General features: G+C 56.7%; 1 protein-coding gene across 5 annotated transcripts in view; it reads right to left on the bottom strand.

Annotated features, from left to right (window-relative positions):
* ADGRG1 (adhesion G protein-coupled receptor G1) overlaps positions 1-18,550 on the bottom strand; it is a 45,097-nt gene extending 26,547 nt beyond the window's left edge. For 2 of the 5 annotated variants that reach the window (XM_081512429.1, XM_081512428.1), the window contains exon 1: positions 9,699-9,833. The gene's annotated coding sequence lies outside the window, so the exon portion shown is untranslated. Of the gene's footprint in view, positions 1-9,559; positions 9,599-9,698; positions 9,834-18,493 lie in introns of those variants that run through there. The other 3 variants (XM_081512441.1, XM_081512433.1, XM_081512440.1) reach the window with 2 other exon arrangements.
* Between the last annotated feature and the right edge of the window lie 2,071 nt (positions 18,551-20,621).

Raw genomic sequence — 20,621 nt, forward strand, 5'->3', positions numbered from 1 at the left:
CTATTGTCTCACTGGCGGCCCAGAGCTGTGTCCTATTCAGGCACTATTTTTGGCACCCAGAGGAAGAGGAAAAGAAAGCAAAGAAAGGAGTTGCTGTTCTCAGTGGAACCTTCGCCCGGAAAGGATTCCAGGGCCTGCTGGGCCAGAGAAGGCAGTCGCTGTGGATCAAAAGATCCTAGGCTTGAAAGGAGCTGGCGGGGGGCTGTGGTTCAGGGGAGTCAGAGCAGGGGCCACAGATGGGGCATCCCTGGCCTTGTACACACACTTGGTGCTCACTAACTGCAGCCACATGCAGAGAAAGAGAGGCCCAGGATCCCCGGTACCACCCATAGTCAGTAAGCACTTGTAATGACAATAAAAAAAAAAGTAGCGCAGTACAGCACAGTAGCTCACAGGTGCCCATAACCAAGTCTCTGCCGGAAAGATTCTCACTGAACACCCACAACACCCACCCACAACCAGGGTGGAGGTCGGGGACAAAGTGATAAGCCTCATAAATCAGATAATTGATGCTCTGAGAACAGCATGACCGCCAAAATAACAAGTTAGTGACCCCTCATTTCCTCCACCTTGTGCCACTCCCACCCTTCCTTGCTTACACCAACTCCAGTGCGCTAGCCTTCTTTCTATCCCCAGACACACATCAGGGCCTTTGCACATGCTTTTCCCACAGCATAGAACATTCTTTCTGGGTTCTTTCCCTGATTGGTTCCAACTCAAGACTTTTTCCTTTTTTTTTCTTTTAATACTTATTTATTTGACTGTGCCCAGTCTTAGCTGTGGCATGTGGGATCTTTAGCTGTGGCATGCACACTCTTAGTTGCAGCATGTGAGATCTAGTTCCCCAGGCAGGGATCAAACCCAGGGCCCCTGCATTGGGAGCATGGAGTCTTAGCCACTGGACCATCAGGGAGTCCCCCTTCTCAAGTCTTAATCCAAGTCTCCCCTCTCCTAAGAAGCCTTCCATGTTCACCCAACTGAAATTATCTCCCCATTCAGTTCCTCTTCCATGTCACCTTATGTAATAAACTTTAAAGCACTTAAGATTGTTTGAAATGACCCTGTGATTTGCCTGTCATCCATTTCTCTGCATTTGCTCTGTCTTGTCTATCTTGCTCATCACTTGTATCACTTAGTGCCACAGCGCCTGGTCCACAGTAGATGCTCAGTGACAGCTAGTTAATAAATGGATGAGTGAATGAGACAGAGCTGGGACTCTGACCAGGCCAGGCTGGCTCCAAGCCTGTTCCCAATAGGAGCCAGTTCCTGATGCTTGGGGCAGGGGGATTCCAACACTGAGCCGTCCCCGCTTTCCAGCTTCTATCTGAGTTAGGAGCACACACATCGCTGCCAGGTGCTTGGCCGGAGAGGGGCTTCCAAGACTGTGCACAGCCTGAGAGCCAGGACAGGGCCTGAAACTTCACCTCCCACCCAGAGCCACCTGATAAAGGCTTTTAAGAAGTCCTGTAGTGCACAATGGCAGTGGCAGACTTTATTTTTCTGGGCTCCAAAATCACTGCAGATGGTGACTGCAGCCATGAAAGTAAAAGACACTTACTGCTTGGAAGGAAAGTTATGACCAACCTAGACAGCATATTAAAAATCAGAGACATACTTTGCCAACAAAGGTCTGTCTAGTCAAGGCTATGGTTTTTCCAATAGCAGTGTATGGATGTGAGAGTTGGACTATAAAGAAAGCTGAGCGCCAAATAATTGATGCTTTTGAACTGTGGTGTTGGAGAAGACTCTTGAGAGTCCCTTGGACTGCAAGGAGATCCAACCAGTCCATCCTAAAGGAGATCAGTCCTGAGTGTTCATTGGAAGGAATGATGTTGAAGCTGAAACTCCAATACTTTGGCTACCTGATGCAAGAACTGACTCATTTGAAAAGACCCTGATGCTGGGAAAGATTGAAGGCGGGAAGAGAAGGGGACGACAGAGAATGAGATGGTTGGATGGCATCACTGACTAAATGGACATGAGTTTGAGTAAATTCCGGGAGTTGGTGATGGACAGGGAGGCCTGGCGTGCTGCAGTCCATGGGGTCGCAAAGAGTCAGATATGACTGAGTGACTGAACTGAACTGAACTGTAGTACACAAGCCTGGAAGCCCAAGGCTTTCCTAGACCAGTGGGACCACAGACATACTTTCACAGGTGCTAGATTATTTGATGTTTGAGATCCTGTCTGAACTATGATCAAAATTTGAGTTTTCTCTCTACATGCAGGCAAAGTAAACACTGCCGCATCTTCCACCACCTGCTCCCATGGCCCTGGGATAGAGGGGGCCCAGGCATGGGATTTACCAACGAATGTGGGTCAGGCACCCACTGCTGCAAATGCCAGATCTCCCATCTGGACTCCCCATGGTCTCCCCAAAGTGGAGCAAGGAGGGGAAATGGTATGCGCCTGTGGCCAGGGAGGATCCTGGGGTCTAGGCACCTGGAGGCAGGTATATCCCCAGGACAAGCCTGTAGAGACTCGTGATAGAGCTGGGGCAGAGACAGGAACCATGAGGGAGCATGAACCATACAATGTGCCCATGACCTTCTACAACGCCCACAGCTGCCCTGAGAGGAGTAGGTATTATTAAGCCCATTTTACAACTGGGAAAACTGAGGCTCAGAGAGGAGAAGCTTCTTTCCCGGGGTCACACGGCTGCTAAAACTGAACCCACAGGTAGTTCTATGCACTCCTTCAGCTGTGATGCCCCCATTGTCCCACCCCCAGCCCTGGAATCTCCAGGACATGGAGAGGAGTTGCCAGCCACTCCAGGGAAGTGGACATGAGGCCCAAGAGGCCGCACAATGGGTCCAATGCATTCCAGCCCAGAAGCCAGACCCTCACCCATGGGCTCATGGGGTTTGCAAGCACTCCCATCCTTCCAGGTCATTAGTTACTGCAGTTCCCAACTCTGGTTCCCTAAACCCAGGTAGGGGAGCAGAGGCCAGACTCCCAGATGCTCTGACACCCCCTGCAGAGTCTCCTTGGGGAGACACTGGCTGTCCTTTCCACCACAAATGGCAATGTGCACTGTCCCCAGACCCGGCCCAGGTACTGGGACCCGGATATTCTCGGCTTCTAGCCAAGGAGCCGAATAATAGACTCTGCCCATTTGCTCTGGGGTGTGTACCTAGGTGGCAGAGCCCCAGGCGGGTGCGGCAGACGTGGTCATGGACAAAGGATAAGTACAGCTTTGAGGAAACCGCATGAGGACTCCTTCCGGCCTTGCCCACTGCCCGCAGCTCTCACCAGGTGATGTCACATGCAGGTGTGTGTGTGAGGGAAAGTGCCACGAGGCCAGGCACACACCTACCAGGCGCAGGCCTACTGGATGAGGGAGAGCAAGGGGTACCTGATAATTTAGGAGGTGGGTGTCCACCCTTCCCAACTCCTCCATCAGACCTTCCTTCCTCACGCCCGTCCTGTTCCCCTGATGCCCTCTTGCCCTCTATGCCTCCCATCCAGCTCACTGAGCTGTTTACACTCTGGAGAATTGATGCTTTTGAACTGTGGTGTTGGAGAAGACTCTTGAGAGTCCCTTGGACAGCGAGAAGATCCAACCAGTCCATCCTATAGAAAATCAGTCCTGAATATTCATTAGAAAGACTGATGCTGAAACTCCAATACTCTGGCCACCTGATGCAAAGATTTGACTCATTTGAAAAGACCCTGATGCTGGGAATGATTGAAGGCGGGAGGAGAAGGGGACAACAGAGGATGAGATGGTTGGATGACATCACTGACTTAATGGACATGAGTTTGACTAAGCTCCAGGAGTTGGTGATAGATAGAGAGGGAAGCCGGCATACTACAGTCCATGGGGTTGCAAAAAGTTGGACATGACTGAGCAACTGAACTGAACTGAGGAGCCTCTGAAGATGTAATGGATGCTTCTAATGGTGGGTGTACTGGCAAGACTATGGAGAGGGCTTTTATATGGAGGCGCCACCTGCCCACAAGAATTGCCTGATGCTAAAATGGGCAGGGTTGGAAAAGCTCAGGACTAGAAAGAGCCGTGAAGAACCCCACATGGTATCTGAGGTCCCCCTACAACTTCCCTGTCAGACTTAAATACCAGCAGGGGTGGGGAACTCACTAGCTCAGTTGGGAACATCATCTGCGGGGCCACGGGCAAAGATCCAGGTTCGGAGTCTGGAGACTACCTCTGACCGGCCAGGGGACCTTGGCCTGCTTCCTCATCTGTGAAATGTACAGATTCAAAACTCCAAGGGCAACTGCACCCGTGACTGAATGAAGGTCTTTGTAGGCAGCAGAGCTGTATGCACCAGGGGTGGTGGGTTGGTTAGGAGTCGCCCAGGGCGGTTGACACACACTCAGCTGGTGACAAATCAGAGGAGCAGTGGGCAGAGGGTGCCAGGCCAGGCATGACTCAGCTGCCCCCTGGGGTTCACCCCTCACATTTGTCACCATTAAGGCAGGTGGGTCTGAGCAGTTGTACCCCCGCCATAGGGCCAGAAACCAGGAGGCCAGCCACAGAGCCACACCCTTGAGGGCCAGACTCAGCCAGGGACCCCTGCCCTCACTGCCCAGGGGCCAAGGGGACTCAGCTACCCCAGGAGACCAGCCCAGCTCAAACCCAGGTCTTCCCTGCAGGTCTGGGACAGTGGTCAAGCCAGGCAGGCCTTGGGTCTCCAGGGGCAGGAGGGACCCTCATTCTGGGACAGCTCCTCAGGCCAGCAGATCAAGAGGCCACTGGATGAGGGTGTCCGGGGGAGGGGGGCTCTCTGGGGCCTGGGTCCTTTCCTGGTGACGTCACGGGAAGACAGGGCTAATGCTCGCAATAAGGTCACTGCGGCTCCCTCAGAGAAGGGCTTGGTGATGGTCCAGAAGAGTGGCAATGACATCGCTAATGATGTGCCAGGCCCTATACCCAGTGCTTGAGATTTCTTGGCTCACTTAACCTTCTCAAGGTGCCATTGCTGTTATTTATTGTTGTTGAATCATTAAGTGGTGTCCGGCTCTTTCGCAATCCTATGGACTGTAGCCCACCAGGCTCCTCTGTCCATGGGATTTCCCAGGCAAGAATACTGCAGTGGGTTGCCATGCCCTTCTCCAGGGGATCTTTCCAACCCAGGGATTGAACCTGCATCTCCTGCATTGGCAGGTGGACTCTTTACCACTGAGCCACCAGGGAAGCCCCAAGGTGCCATTACTATCTTCATTTTGAAGATGACAAAAATAGGCACAGAGAGGCTAATACACCTGTCCAAGTTCACACAGCTGGGCCAGAACGGGGCAACCCCAGAGCTACCCACCTGTGCAACCTCCCCCAGGGGGACAGCTGAGCTGGGCAATGGGGAAGCAAAGATCCAGGACAGCTGGGAAGGGGGGTCTACTGCTCATGGGTCCCTGCAGCGCGGGGCTGACTCAGATGATTCCCACAGGGTCTCACTTAGGGATTCATATATCCTCCTGCCCATTTGACAGCCTAAGGAATGAGGCTTAGAGAAATTAAGCCACCTGCTCAAGGTCACTTTTCAATGATGTGAACTCAGTTCTAACTAAACTACCGTGTGACTGAACCTGAAGCCCAAACTTTCAGTGGAGGTTTAGGGAAGACCCATCAAAGCTGCTCACTGTGCTGAGGACATGCTTTGCAGCCATTTCCTCCAAATTCCAGCAACAACCCTGCAGGGGCTGGTGGTGTCACCCCTGTGCACAGGTGTGAACACTGAGGTCTGGGGAGGTTGTGACCTTAGGCAGCAGGATCCAAGCCCGAAAGTCCTCTGCTCTCACCCGTGGGCCCAGAGAGCTAAGGGCAGGGCTCCTGGGAGGAGGAAGGCAGAGACCCGGGGACTGGAGGGAAGTCAGAGGTAGCCCTGATCTCGCACTGCTGCTCATCCTGGAGGTAGTGTGAGTGACCCTGAGCCTGGGGAGCCAGGCTGGAGCCATTAGCTGTCTAACCGCCAGCCTTTCAGGGGACCAGAGCTGGGCTGGCTCCCAGACAGAGAGGCCCCCACCCCCAGGCCATCTCTGTCTAATGCAGAAGCCTGTCCACTGGTGCCCGGAAGCCCTGCCAGCTCCTCCACGGCTCAGCTTTTATCTCGGCCTGCTTGGAACTGCCAAGTGCGCCACAAACTGCCTGAGCCAGCGCCAGCCCAAGAGCCCAACTCCCACCACCCTGGCCTCCCTGCCAAAACACAAGTCAGGCTGCGGTAGGGGGGTGGGAGGTGGGTTCCTGCTGATGCCCGAGTAGCTCTTGGTGTCTTGGGGGCTGGGAGGCAGGAAGACGTCCCCCCTCAAGCCACTACCCAAGGGGGAGATCATAATAGTAAAGGCTAACATGTGGGACAAGCGCTGGTGTCAGCACTTCACTGCATTAGTCCTTCAGGCTCAAAACAGCCCCTGAAGTAGATACTGTTATGTTTTATCTGCTTTTTCCAGATAAGGAAAATGAGGCGCAGACACCCAAGTTCACACAACCCGAGAGGAATGAAGCTCTCCCCAGATAAGCGGCCTTGCCTTCTCCATGGGTCCTGTTGCCCTAAAAGTGCATGGGCTTAACAGTGGCAAGGATGGGGCTCAGGACAAGGGCACATGTCCTCTGGCCCCCAGCATGGAGTCTGGTCTGGCTGAGGAGTCCCCTTCCCACGAAGAGGGGCAGAAGAGCACAGTGGACAAGAGCCCAGACTCTGGAGCCCCCAAGATAAGAGGTCACTCCTGGAGGAGCCTCTGGTGCCTCAGTGATCTCATCTCTAAAATGGGCACACTGGGAGCTCATAGCTGGTGGGAATAAAGGTGTGTTCAAAACGCTGAGCCTAGGGCCTGGCAGAGTCTGGGGGCAGCGAGGATCCAGGACTATTCTAGTCCAGCTAAGCCCCCAGGGAATCAGAGAGAGTTTGGGGCTTGAGGGGCCTGCAGGGGGTGGGGGTGTCTCAGCCCACCTGTGCCAGGGAAGGCACTGGGCAGGGGTCAGAAAATGTGTATCCTGTGCTCCTTCCTCCAGCAGCCCCAACCTGACCCCCAAACCTGCAGGGCTCCCCGGGGGTCCCAAGGAACTCCTGATGAGTGAGAGGACCAGACTGGCAGAAGGCAAGCCTGGGGAGGCTGGGGCCCAGCCAGGACCCCACCCCACTTGAGAGGCCCCTCGGTGCCAGCCCTGCCCTGCCCTACCCTCACTTGCCATCTGCCTGGTCCCTGGGGTCCTGGTCCCCTCAGCTGCTGGGTTTGCTCACGTGATGCCCCAGCTGCTGGGAGTCAGAACACAGAGTCACAGGGCTGCCCTGGGATCAGGCTTGGGGGTCCTGAACCCGCTCTGGTTCTAGGTGGGGCGGCAGCAGTGAGATTTGGGGCTGTGTGGTCACATTTCCCCCACCCCCCACCAGCCCTGCCCCTGACTCTTCACTCCAGCCCCCACCACCCACCATCCACACGCAGGTCTTGTTGAGGATGAAGTGACCTGGGGCTGGACTCAACCAGAGCACTGTCCACGTGGCCTCCTTCATGGCATACTGCCCTGCCCGTCTTGCATTTGTCATGCTGGACCTTGCTAGGAAGCCCACCCCCACTGCACATGGACCTGACCACAGCTCTGCCATCTCTTGTCCTTCTCCTGGACTGGGTGACCACCGTCCCCCTCTGTCCCCTCAGCCATGAAGCTGCTCCCTCCAAGCAGGAGCCTTGGGCCTGGGGTGGCCAGACCCTCCCCCCCCATCACAATCCTGCCCTCCTCATCCAGCTTGGGTGGCAGCCCACACCCCCAGAAAATGCCCCCCCCTCCAGTCCCCACATAGCCTGGCTGCAGTACTGCCAAGTCTTCCCACCACCTCTTCCCCTGCGAGCAGATTGCAACCTGACAGCCTGGCAGTCAGGCTACCAAAACGACACATGCCAGCTCTCCAGTACCATCACCTGCTCCAGTCCCCCCAGTTCTCGTCATTCCCAAACCTATTCCCACTGCAGTTTCTCAGCCAGGAATGCCACCCCCTCCACTCCATCAGCCCTCCCCTTCTCTCCACCAGCCTCCAAGGCCAGCCTCTATGCCCTCTGCGGAGCCTCCCATCCTCCCAGGTCAGGGAATTCTCTCCTCCTCCATCAGCAAGCTTATCTCCTTCCTCGGCCTCAGATCCTAATTGTCTTGTTTGTTTGTGTCCCTGACAAGATGAGGGTGTCCTGCCCAGTGGCCCAGGGAACCACAGAGGCTGGCAACAACAGAGCAGGCTGTCTAGCAGAGCCTCTGCCTCCCTCAGAGCCACGCCCGCCCAGAGTGGTGTCCTTCACAACCTGACCCTCTCGGAGCCAAGCCCAGGACAGGAGGCAGGGCAGCTACTACCCCCCACCCCAACACACACTTTCACTTATCAGCAGGGCCAACTGTGCCCAGAGAGAGCGAGGCAAGGCAAGGTGGCCACAGTGATGCTAAGACCAAGGTGGGGGTGCATCTCAGGCCCCTGGGGTCCCTGCAGCAAAGGGGCTCAGGTCTGGCCCCTAGAGCTAGTCCTGCCCTGGTCATTTGCAGGGAAGACCCCGTGGGACCCCTGGCCTGGGATCTGGGGGACCAACTCAGCCCCTGATGGTTCTCACGGACTCCAGACCCTTCTCCCCAACTCATCCTGAGGAATCAACACTCTGTACTCAGGGGATCCCCAGCGGGGGTGGGGTGGGGTGGGTAGGGCAGTGGCTTGGCTCTGGACCGCCCACACCACATTTGTCTCATTCAAATGAGTCCCCACCCCTAGGTCAGTACCAGGCACACAGTAACTTCTTGGGCCCTCTACAGCCACAAAGGGTATTCTTCCCCCACCCCACCTCGCCCAGGCCAGAGCTGCTCCAAGCAGGATGGTAGTGGTGGCGATGTGGTGAGAGGGGCCTCTGCCTCAACTCATGTCCCCACCAACCCCCCTCAGTAAAATGAGCACCAGCCACCATCGTGGGGGCCACGGGAGACCCCAACTCCCATGAAACAGCACCAAAGGAAGGAGGTCAGTTAGGAAGGGGGTGGGGAGAGGAACCAGCCGTCCCCCAGGTGGGGAGGCCCTATCAACTTCGAGCAGAACGGGGAGCCTGGGGCCTGGCGGTTAGCAAGCGGGGAGCACTTCCCCATCGACTGCCGCTGGCTCCCAGGACATTCTCTCTCATCGCAGGACACAACGTTCAGACACCACTACCAGGTTCGTCTCCTCTCAAAGGCAGGGCCTAGGCCATGAAGAGCCACGTTGCCCCTGGCTCAGTGGGTGGTAGGGGGTGTCCCCAGACGCAGACCCAGGGCAGCTGCAGGCAAGGCTGCCCCCTAAGTGCCTGTGCCCAGCCGCCTTGCACTATCCTCTCCTCCCCAAGGCCAGAGGCTGGCTTTCCCTCCCCAGACTTGTTCTATGATCTTGGGTGAGCCCCCTGCCCTCTCACAAACTTGCTTCTCCCATCTGAACGGTGGGGGCAGGAGACCACAGTCCTTCCCCGCCCACAGAGCAGACCCAAGCTCGCCAGACCCAGGGACCCTACCACTCCCAGCCTCAGTTTCCCCCGCTAACAAATGGCTCTGAGAGGTTCCACCCTCTCCGGCTCCACCCCCTTCCGCAGCATCCCGCTGTCCATCTACCTGCAACTCTTCAGCCCCGGCACAGTCCTGCTCATGTGTGGGCTAGAGACTTCAGAGCCCCGCTCCACCGTCACCCCACCCTCAGCAGCACACACCTCCGTCCCGCCTCCCTCCTGCCCTCGAGCCCTTGATCCGGTACCTGGTGATGAGCAGAAGGTCCCACGTGGGGCCAGGCAGCGGAACCACCTTTCAAGATCCACCTCTGAGGCTTAACCTGCCAGCCGTGGTCCCACAGCTGCCGAGAGGGCTGGTGCGCGTGGAGACTCCCTCTTCTGAGGCAGGGCAAGGCAGGCAGCCAGTGTGGAGCCGGGGGAGGCGCTGGGGTGTGTTTGCAGGGGGCGTGGGGGGAACACCCCCCTCCTGCCCCAGCTGGGCTCCTCCCTCCTCCAAGCTCGGCCGGGGATGACGGGACCATACGTGAGTCACACGGATTTCTCAGAGGGAGGCTGGGAGGGGGCAGGGCTGAGAGCACCGAGGCGGGAACGTTGGGGGATGCCCATGACTCAGCGCTGGGCAAGGGGGCACTTCAGCCTCACCTCCCGCCTCCCCTCATCCAGGTGCCAGGCTTTGTGGATGGATGCTGGTCAGAGATAACTGCCTCCTCGCCCTCCATCTGTTAATTCCCCAGGGCTGTTCTCCCCAAATTTCCCGCAGAGAGGCCAGGGTTACTATGGCAACAGTCTGCCCCAATGCCACCCCCTCCACCCAGGACCCGGCAACAACTGCCCCTTCCTGAAAGAAAGTCCAGCCTCCTTGGCAGCAGGCAGGAGCCTGTGCTGACCAGTAGAGCGGAAGGGACTCTGGGGAAGGGGGGTGGTGTCAAGCCGCTTGGCATGCGGCCAGCCAGGCCACACACAACTGGCCACTTGACCTTGACTCCTCCCTGAGCCTCAGTTCATCCTCCCAGCAGAGGGACCCACCTCAGTGCTCCCCAAGCACTCACAACATTCAGCAGACTCACGTCCTGGACTCTGAGACCCCAGGGGCTTCTTGATATGGCCTTCCAGTTTGTCTGCTGGGTCAAAAGGGGAAACTGAGGCCCAGGGGAGGAACCCTTCCCGGTGGCTCTGAAAGCTCAGAGAGAGAAATTTGAAAATGGGCTGATGCCCCCTTTCCCTTTCTGGCCACTGGCCTCTGTCAGCAGTTTCCTCTCACTGTTAAACTTCATGGCCACCCTGGGAGTCAGGAAACTTCAGATGGCCCACACTCCCCTACTGTGGAGGGCGGGGAATCCCTCATCTCCCCTCATCCCTCCAATGTGAACCGATGATTTCCAAGTCACAGATGCTGGAAGGATTTCATAGCCTAATGAGGGCAAGTGACGACAGCAACAATAACAACAGTAATAATAATAATTAATAATAATTTACTACATTACAGACTCTTCCCTGGCGCCATAGCCGTGGCACCATGGGAAAACTCGTTGCTCAGACCAGCGCCTGACACTTGATGAGCCCTCAGTCAATGTTCGCCACGAATGTGCTGAAGCAGAAGGAAGAGCTAGGAAGCCCAGAGAAGGGAAATAACTTGCCCAAGATCACACAGCTGGGGAGTGGCAGAGGTGGGACAGGACCCCAGATAGTCTGGCTCCACAGCCAGCTGTCCTAACCGCTCATGAACTTAGACTCTTCAGGCCTCTGGAGCGGGCCCTGGACACAACGGATGCCCAGGGCCCTAAGGTCCCTTCTCTCTCACGGGGATCTGCAGAAGGACCTGGAAAAGTCACCTGCTGCAGCATGAATGGAAGCTTTTCAGGCAGCCCAGGAGGCCAGGGGCTGCTGCCGGTGAAGTTCATCCCTCACCTGCTCGTATAAATCAAGCTGCAGGGAAGAGGAAGGGCAACAAAGCTACATAGCAGGGTACAAGGAAGCCCCCAGGCCTGAGCTTCTGGCAAGCAGTGCTGTGCTCTCCTAGCAATCAGACCGCTGACCAGGCTGTGCCCCTGCCCGGGAGAGGTGGGCACTGGGTCTATCTATGTCCAGCCAGCTGCTCCCTCCCAGGACTGCAGTGAGCACTGCCTCATGGCCAGGGCAGGAGGGGCCGGTCCACACTGGAGACCAAGAAACAAGGGATGAAGATGTTCTTACTCATCAGAAAAAGGATGGGGAGGAAAGGACCCAGGAAAGGATCAAGGATTCCTTAAATTCATGTCTTTGGGCAAATCATCACTGCTAAGGTTCAGTTCCCCCAAGGTCTGTCCTTCAGGTCCAGGCCAGATGGTCACTGGAGCAGCCTTAGCTGTTCTCCGGGATCCGGGCCAGCCAGACAGCAACCACACACCCCCACCCCCACCCCCACCCCCCACACACACTCATGCACACACGCCTCAGAGGGTATTGTCTAGCAGGGCACAGAGGGAGGGTCAGCAGTGCCACTCTGCAGTTGGCATGGACTTGTTGAGCTGGATGTCCAACCAAGGGACACAGAACCTGGAGCTGACTGCCACCCTGGCCACATAGGAAAGGCCCTAGAAGGTGGCCCGGCTGGGCAGGAGCTGCTCACCAGGCTCTGCCTGCTCTCTTACCATCAGCCCGCTCAGAGACCTACTATGTGCTGGGTATTGTTCCAGGCTCCAGGGGTTGGGGGACAAGCCTGGCTCACATTGTAGCAACACTGGGGAGTCAGTTACTAGCACCATAGAGCCCCAGGGAGCTCTGGGAGTCAGAGAAGAGAAACCAAATAAATTATTATTAATCACAACACTACCTCTTACTGGGCTTCCCAGGTGGTGCTAGCAGGAAAGAACCTGCCTGCCAATGCAGGAGACATAAGAGACGCAGGTTCAATCCCTGGGTAGGGAAGATCCCCTGGAGGAGGATATGGCAGCCCACTCCAGTATTCTTGTCTAGAAAATCCTTATGGACAGAGGAGCCTGGCAGTCCATAGGGTTGCAGTCCATAGGGTTGCAAAGAGTCAGACACGACTAAGGTGACTTAGCATGCATGCTACCTCTTATTAGTACTACTGCTGGGACTAATTACCAGGGCTATGTCCATAGGCTCTGTGTAAAATGTTCAGCTCTATATGAGTTCTTCTTGTTGTATCCTCCACCCTGTGGGCTGGGCGTGCTGGTATTTCAGAGACACAAATGGTCTGTGTCTAGGTCTCCAGACCCGTGGGCTATAACCAAGCACCTGCCAGGCACTAAGTTCCTGCTAGGTTCATCACATTCATGATCTCCCCTGCGTCTCAGGACAGTTGTTATCCTGCTCTACTGAAGAGGCACAAGGCTCAGAGAGGGTGAGGGTCACAGCCAGGGTTTGAACCAGGTTTGTCGGCCCTTGAGACCAGCTGGGTCTCGAAGAATCAGTTTCAATGAACAGAGACCAGCAGGAAGGACTTGCTGGGCAGAGGGGACAGCATCAATAGAGAGGGGAGAAGTGGGACATGGGAGGCATCCTTGGAAGGAAGTAGGATCTAATTAGTGGGTGAGGCAGATTCTGGAAGATTGTGAAAGCAGGGAGTTTCCTTCTGAAGGGGTTTCATCAAAGGTGCTGAGAAGCCATGGAAGGAATTTCTTGTGACCAGCACTCAAAAGGCGGTCCACAGACCTACAGCACAACCAGAGAAGTCATTAGGAATCCAGCATCTCAGGGGTGCCCCAGACCTGCCGAATCAGAGTATGTATTTGAACAAGATCCCAGGTGGTTCCAACATTTGTGCAAGCAGGAGAAACCTTGGTCTGCTCCAGCAGCTGTACCAGCAGTGAGGGGATTGGATATGGAAGGGAGGCCAGAGCCCTGCTGGGGCTTTAGAGAAGATGCAAGTGGGTGGGGGGCTAGGGGAGGCTAGGGACTTTAGTCCAAGAAATGAGAAGCAGAGGCTGGGACGCCCACTCCACACATGAAAGGGGATACGATGTCACAGACTGTCCTGAAATGCAGGGGGCAAGGGACAGACTGCAGATCTGGGAGACAGGGAAGAGGCTGCCCTTGGGCACAGCAGAATGGGGGTATCCTTGTGATATAGTGGGGAGCCTTCCAAAAGGTCACTGGAAACACATAGCTAGGGCTCAGGGGTGAAGGGCTTAGGTCCCCCAGGGCCAGGGAAGGTCATGAACATTACTGGCTGGTGATAGTGGCCAGAGATGGGGTGGAGAGTGCAGAAAGTTGCAGAAGAGGGCTTCATTTGAAGGGATGGAGGAGAGTTGGTAATGCTACTGCAGAGAGGCTGGACTCAGACTCTGGGCTCAGGCCAACGGGCTTCTGCTCCTGGCTCTGGCAGCCTAGGGACTCAGGCAGCATCTCTCTAGCCATCCACCATCTGTGCGGATAGTAACAGCACCACCAATAGTAATAAATGAGGCCACATATATCAAGCTCCTGGCCCAACCTGGGACAAATGCATACTCTGATATATTTGTAAGGGCATTGCTGTTCAGAGAAGCCTGCACCGGAGACAGAGGTGGGGCTGCCAGGGCAGTGGGAGGACTTGTGGTCCCCAGTACAGGAGGGAGGACGGGATATTCGTTGTGGTCACAGTGGCAGAGGCTTGGGCAAGTAGGAGGGTACAGTGAGGCTTCTGCCTGGAGGCCTCACCCTTTCCTGACTCTAACCCTCCAGCCTGGGCAGCCTTGCAAACAGTGAAGCACTGTGCCCAGGTCAGGAAGGTCACCACTGCCTGTGTGTGGCTGGGTTCTTATTGGACAAGAATTGTTCAAGTTCAGGCTTCTCCCCCTTGCAAGTTGAGTGTCCTTGTAAATAACTGACCACCATGCCTGGCACACAGTAGGTGCTTGACAGATGTTGGCCAATGTCATGATTATCATCAAGTCAACGCAAATGCCACAGGCCCACACTCCACCGTTCGCAAAGCCCTTTCATGTCCAGTGTCTCCTCTGCAAACAGTGATGACTGTTCCCACTTAACAGAGATGAAGACTGAGGCTCAGAGAGAGAATTTTCCCAAAGCCTCACAGCGCATCCACATGAGAGACAGGATTCGAACCCTGGTCCTGTGACTCAGACTACGTATTTGGTGGCCGATGCTCCCAGCCACCTCCCTGTTCATTCCCGTGGGAAAGCTTCCTGGCCACAGGCGTGGGGGCAGCCACAGTCCCATGATAACGCCATCACAGCCACCCCAGTGCGCAGGGGGTTGGCACAGGCCATGTGACTCAGCCGCCCTCACAAAGGGAGCTGTGTGCCTGGTGCTTTAGGCCTGCCTCAGCCACCCATCCCCCAGCCAGAGAAGGAGCAGGGAGCCCGACAAATCCAAGACGCAGGAGAGCTAGAAGCACCTTCAGCCGATGGGACAAGTTTAATGGAGATTCAAGTCCAGACTTGGGGTGCAAGAGGCTGGTGCCAGCTCCAGCAGTGGAATGAAGGGCAGAGGCCACCCAGGTCCAAGCTGGCTTTCTGAGGCCTTATTTGGAGGGCCAAGGACAGACTCAACCCCATTGGTTCCTCCTGGAGCACCAGGCAGGTGCCCCACCCACGTTTACCTGCATCAGGTTTCAAAAGCACTGGGGCTTGTGGTCTGGGGAAAAAGACTCCCTGGATACCAGCCGCCCGGGCTCCTGTGTCCACAGCTGTCCCCAGCACTGACCTCTCACCACCCCTTTTCCCCTGAAGGCTTCAGACTCAAGTCCACGTGCCCCTATTGAGCTCTCACTGTGTACCAAGCAAGGGACTTGTGTTTTCTCCCACAGTCCTGCCAAGGAAGTCTTGCCCCTTTTACTGAAGGGAGAGACGGAGGCTCAGAGAGGGAGGGCACCCAGCCCAAGGTCACACAGGATCCGACTTAAAGGCTGGCGTCTTCCCTCAATACCCTCTTCCTGTTTCCAGTGGCATCTTGACCACATGCCAACAAGAAGTGTCCTTGGACCTACCCCAGACAGACAAACAGACAGACACCGCCACCCCCCTCCCCCACCCGCCACCTCCCACGATCACCCTATTCCTGCCTAGACACATTATGCAGGTCCTTAGACAAAGTTCAGGTTGGCTGGGCCTCCCCGGACCACCCTGTTGACCTTCCCCGGAGGCAGGCACGCCTGGGTGACCAGCTACCTAAGACAGAAGGTAAACAGGGCAGCCACCCCCTCTCCCTGGGCATGATGGAATGTCTGACCTCAGCCCAGCCCCACAAGTACATATGGCAGGAAGGTTGGATCCAGCCAGAGCAGGCCTGGAAGGCCATTCTGACCATGCTCCTGCCTCCAGAAGCCCCTGAACCCAGGGCAAGGGCAGGCCCAGCAAACGGGGGCTGCAAGCCCTCTCCACAGTCCCACTCCCAGGCCGCCAGCCTAAACCACCCTTGCTGCAGGAAATAGGTGCAGGGTGGGGCCCCCAGAGGCCTGGGTTCCACAGGTGAGACCCTATGCTGTCTTTATGTATCAGGCACCCCTTTGCAGCCCAGGGTTTTGGAGCTGGTGAGCTGGGTGCAGCCTTCCTCCGGGGTTGGGGGTGCTGACATTTGGGAGAACTGCTCTTCTCAAGGGGACCTCTGGTGCTCTGCTCTGAGGCAGGCTTGCCTTGGGGAGACCCGGTGATTGTTGCTGTTCAGTCCCTAAGTCGTGTCGGATTCTTTGCAACCCCATGGACTGCAGGATGCCAGGTGTCTCTGTCCTCCACTGTCTCCCAGAGTTTGTTCAGATTTGTGTCCATTGAGTCAGTGATACCATTCAACCATCTCGCCCTCTGCCACCGCTTTCTCCATTTTCCTTCAATCTTCCCCATCATCAGGGTCTTTTCCAACGAGTGGCCTCTTCACCTGGTGATTAGGAGGCTCCCTACTGCCTCTCTCCCACCTAGGTTCCTCCCAGCACTGCTCCCAAAGTCCTCCAATCAGCACAGCCTGGGACCTGGCATCCAACTGTCCAGATCCAAGCTTCTGAGCCTCAGTGTTCACAGGTGTAAAATGGGTGTGCTCAGGCTTGTCTGAGGCCAGGGCTTCTAGGGACTGCAGTCACGGTTGTTCTATCCCAGGCTCTCTTTTCAAAGCAAATTTGCCCCTTAGGAGGAGCAGAAGAGGCTTCTCACTCCTCCATAGGAGCCTCCCTTCCTGGGCAGGAGGCCCAGGTTGGCCACCCCAGCTGCCACTGATGTCTCAATGGTTGTGCCTCTTTGGTCAGTGCTCACCCCCAGCCCTGGCCTGTGAGGTTTGGGTGGCAGCTACTCAGACACCCAAGACTTGGGCCAGGTGTCTTTGGTCAGTGGTGAGGCATCGCCACTCCTGAGTCACAGGAGGCAAATGAGGCCCAGAGAGGTTGAGTGACTACCCGCCAGGTGGCACAGCAGTAGGCAAAGACGGCAGATCTTGCTTCATCGTGGGGTAACAAGGTGTCATCCTGCTTGACTGCCACAGGCTCCCCAGGGCTCAGGCTCTCAACTTTGACCTCCCCATGCAGCCAGTGCCACACCCCCAGCAAGACACACACACACACACACAGAGGCTTTCCAGGTGGTGCTAGTGGTAAAGAATCCGCCTGCCAGTGCAGGAGATGCAGGAGACACAGGTTGGATCCCTGAGTCGGGAAGATCCCCTGAAGTAGGAAATGGCAACCCACTCCAGTATTCTTGCCTGGAAAAACCCATGGAGAGAGGAGTCTGGTGGGCTACAGTCCATGGGGTCCCAAAGAGTTGGACACACTGAGCGTGCACACGCATGCACACGCACGCACGCGCGTGCGCGCGCACACACACACACACACACACCCCTGTGTGAAGTGTTGGCTGCAGGAGACGCACCTGGGAGCCATAAAGAGGGTGTCTCAGGGTCCTTACCTGGAACCTGGGGCTACCGTCACTTCTCTTTTGATAAATAAAGAGGCGGATGTACTTTGTGGAAAGGCCAACCTCACCCCGGGAGACACCCCCAGTGCCTCCCAGAAGCACCACTTCCCGCCTGTGCCTCTGCCCTGGCAGCCAGGGCGCCCCCAGGGTCTCCCCATGAGTGCTGGGGCGCAGATGGTTCAGGAGGCATAATGGGGCAATGATGACAGACACTCAACAGCAGGGGTGGCCTAATTAACAGAGGGAACATGGGGAGCCCTTTCTGCTTCCCACACGCCCCAGGGAGCCAAGCTCGTGGGGGCAGAGCTGGCCGGGGTCCAGCCCCCCACCTCCGTCTGGCTGCCATGTGGGGCCAGGAGACTGGATGTGTGTGGGTGGAGGTGGGGCTGGAGACGTCTGCTCCCGTCTTTGTTTCCAGATCTCTGCTCCTGCCACCTCCCTCGAGGTAGACAGGGAACCAGCCCAGAGATGGCAGGCTGCCATAGTTTCCACAGGAGGCAGTGGTGGGACAAGCCCTTTGCTCCAGGCTGGCTCCCCGATCCTGGGCCACCGTCTAGGGGCTCATCACAGGGGCCTGGCCCAGGGCAGGTCCAAGACCATTTGGGGAATAGCTTGCCTTTCGCCTCCTGTCTGTGACAGCCAAGGTGGGACGGGACACGCTGCCAGGTGAGGGGTCTGGGGAGCGGCGGGAAGGACCCTGTGCTGGCCAGAGGCGCAGGCACACCCCTAGGCCTGCACCCTGTCCCATCTCACCCAGGGAGACTGCTTTCCCCCGCCTTGTCAAAAGTCAGACAACCTGGGCCAACCAGCTCCCAAACCGGTTTCCTGTGAGATCCCTGGTGGAAGGAGGCTCTGGGTGCTGGGTGCCTGCCTCCTGCCTCCCCATCCAAGCACCAAGGTTTGCAGCCTGCCCTCGGCCCCCCAGCTTCTGCAGTCTCCCCGGCTGAGCCCAGGCAGCACACAGTGCCTGCTAGCTTCCCTGATGACCCGCACGTGAGCACGGTCAAACCCCCTTCAGAGCCCCGAGGGGTGACCCTGGGACCGCCAGGACTTCCACGTCAGCCCAGAACCCTGAGTCCTTGTTGGGCCACACACCTGCCTTCAGGCGTGGAACCAGACCTGGGGTCGGCCAAGGTCAAGTGAGCCAGGCTGGGAGCCACGCTCCCCCAACCTCTCCGCCCCGAGCAGCCGCTTCTTACCTCAGGTCTGGGCAGGCCCCTGGCCGGACTGCCTGTGCGACTTCCTCCCCGTCCACCTTCTCCCAGGGCTCCCAGGCACCCAGCCAGAGCTTGCCTGGGCAGGCGGGCCCAGGTATGGCTCCGCCTGCGTGGGTGTCTCTTCCCATTTCCGGTGGCCCCGCGGCTCCTGCCTCCCTCTCTCATTCCTGGGTTTCCCTGCAGGGGCTGACTTGGACTCTTGGGTGCTGAAGGCTCCCCAGCCCTCACCTCAGCCCTTAATGGACTTTCAGCACCTCCATTCGAGGCCTCCTGGGTTGTGGCCCTCCGGGGGTCCCTGAATGTCTCTGAGTCTCAGTGCCCCCTTCCCCAGGGCTGGTGGGCGTCACTGCCGCCCTCACTATATGTAATGACCAGCTCTGCGAGCTCCTGCCTGCCTCCTCTCCGAGCCCAGCCCCCACCTGAAGCCTGGGCCCAGACTCACCTGCCTGCAGTAGGAACAAGCCAACAGCCTGCAGCTGGCTGGAGACAGGAGGCGAGGGTGGGGCTCTGGGACATGGGGACTGGGGGCATGGTCCATGCTGTCAGAATGTTCAGCCTCGTGTGGGGCACAAAGGGGAGCTGACACAGAGAAAGGATGGGAAACAAGAGTGGGAGGGATTGTGGGCAGCTGCTCCAGCTTTCCCGGGGTACAGTGGAGAGTGGTCCAGGCAGGCTCTGCTCCTTCCATCCGTGAGGTCCCCACAGAGGCCTTGGCCTCTGTGGACCATTTGTGCCCACCCCTGCCTCCCCTGCCCAGCGCTACCTGCCTGGCCCCTGCATCACCCTTGAGGCTTTGCCTGAGGCCAGCAGTTCTCCTGGCCCCACTTCCACAGGTGGCTTGTTTCCCTGCCCCCACCACCCCAGTGTCCATAGTATTGAGAACTGAATCACCACTTTTTCCAAAAAGCCATCCAGGCAGTTGTTGATTCATTTGGCAAAGTCTATACCAGGAACCACTGTGGACTCGGCCCCAGGTGAGGCACTGAGCCACATAAATAAACCTTGAGTGCCTTCCCTCACCTCCCCCTGCCACCGCCACCCCAACACAGGGTTCCTGTGGGTTCCCCTCATCTGGGGCCTATCCCCCAGGGTCAGAGTCATTTCTTTCCTTGTCTGTGAACCCTGCCAGATGACCAAACCCACACCCCAGCACAAGGCCTGGTGTGGAGAAATTCTGGGTGACTGGTGGATGAAGGAGAAAATGTGGGGAGAAGCAGTGGATGATGGATGGACAGAAGGATGGACAGGTGGATAGACTCAGCCACGTATTTAGTGAGTGCTTATTGAGGGTCAACGGTGTACCAGACACTGTTCTAGGCACTGGGGACACAGCAGCAAACAAAATATAAAAATCTCTGCCTGGAATTCCCTCGTGGTCCAGTGGTTGGGAGTCCACCTACCAGTGCAGGAGAAATGGGTTTGATCCCTGGTCTGGGAAGATTCCGCATGCCACGGGGCATCTAACCCATGCATCATGACTACTGAAGCCCCGGCCCTAGAACCTGTACTCCACAACAAGAGAAGCCGCTGCAATGAGAAGCCCATGCATTGCAACTAGAGAGTAAACCCCTGCTCACTGCAACTAGAGAATACCCACACGTAGCAGTGAAAATCCAGCACAACCAAAAAACCTCTGCCTCCCTAGAGCTGAGAGAGACAGATAATAAATTGATTAGGAAATTAATATGAAATATATCCAGTGATAAGAACTATGGAGCAAAATAAAGCAAGGGAGGCAGAGAAGGATGGAGGAGGGAGCATTGGTTTTGATTTTCTCTAAGAATATGACACGACACAGACTGAATGTGATGAGGGAGGTAGACTTTGTGGTGTCTGGAGCGAGTGCATTCTGGGGGCAGGAACAGTACCTGCAAAGGCCCTGTGGTGAGTGGCTGTTTGATGCGTTTAAGGAATAAGGAGGAGCTGGGCATTGCTGAATAAAGGGGTCGAAGTAGAGATGAGCCCAGGGAGATGAAGGAAGGACGGATGGACAGATGGACAGATGGGAACAAGGGAGGGATGCGGGTCTGGTGAAGTGTGGGAGAGATCCAACTCCCTGAGGGAGGGTCTGCCTATTGGCCACAGCTCAGCCCCTTTCCTGGAGGCTAGC

This window comes from Giraffa tippelskirchi, chromosome 7 (genome assembly GCF_054371585.1).
Source record: "Giraffa tippelskirchi isolate mGirTip1 chromosome 7, T2T-mGirTip1v1.2.pri, whole genome shotgun sequence".
In the NCBI taxonomy this organism is placed as follows: domain Eukaryota; kingdom Metazoa; phylum Chordata; class Mammalia; order Artiodactyla; family Giraffidae; genus Giraffa; species Giraffa tippelskirchi.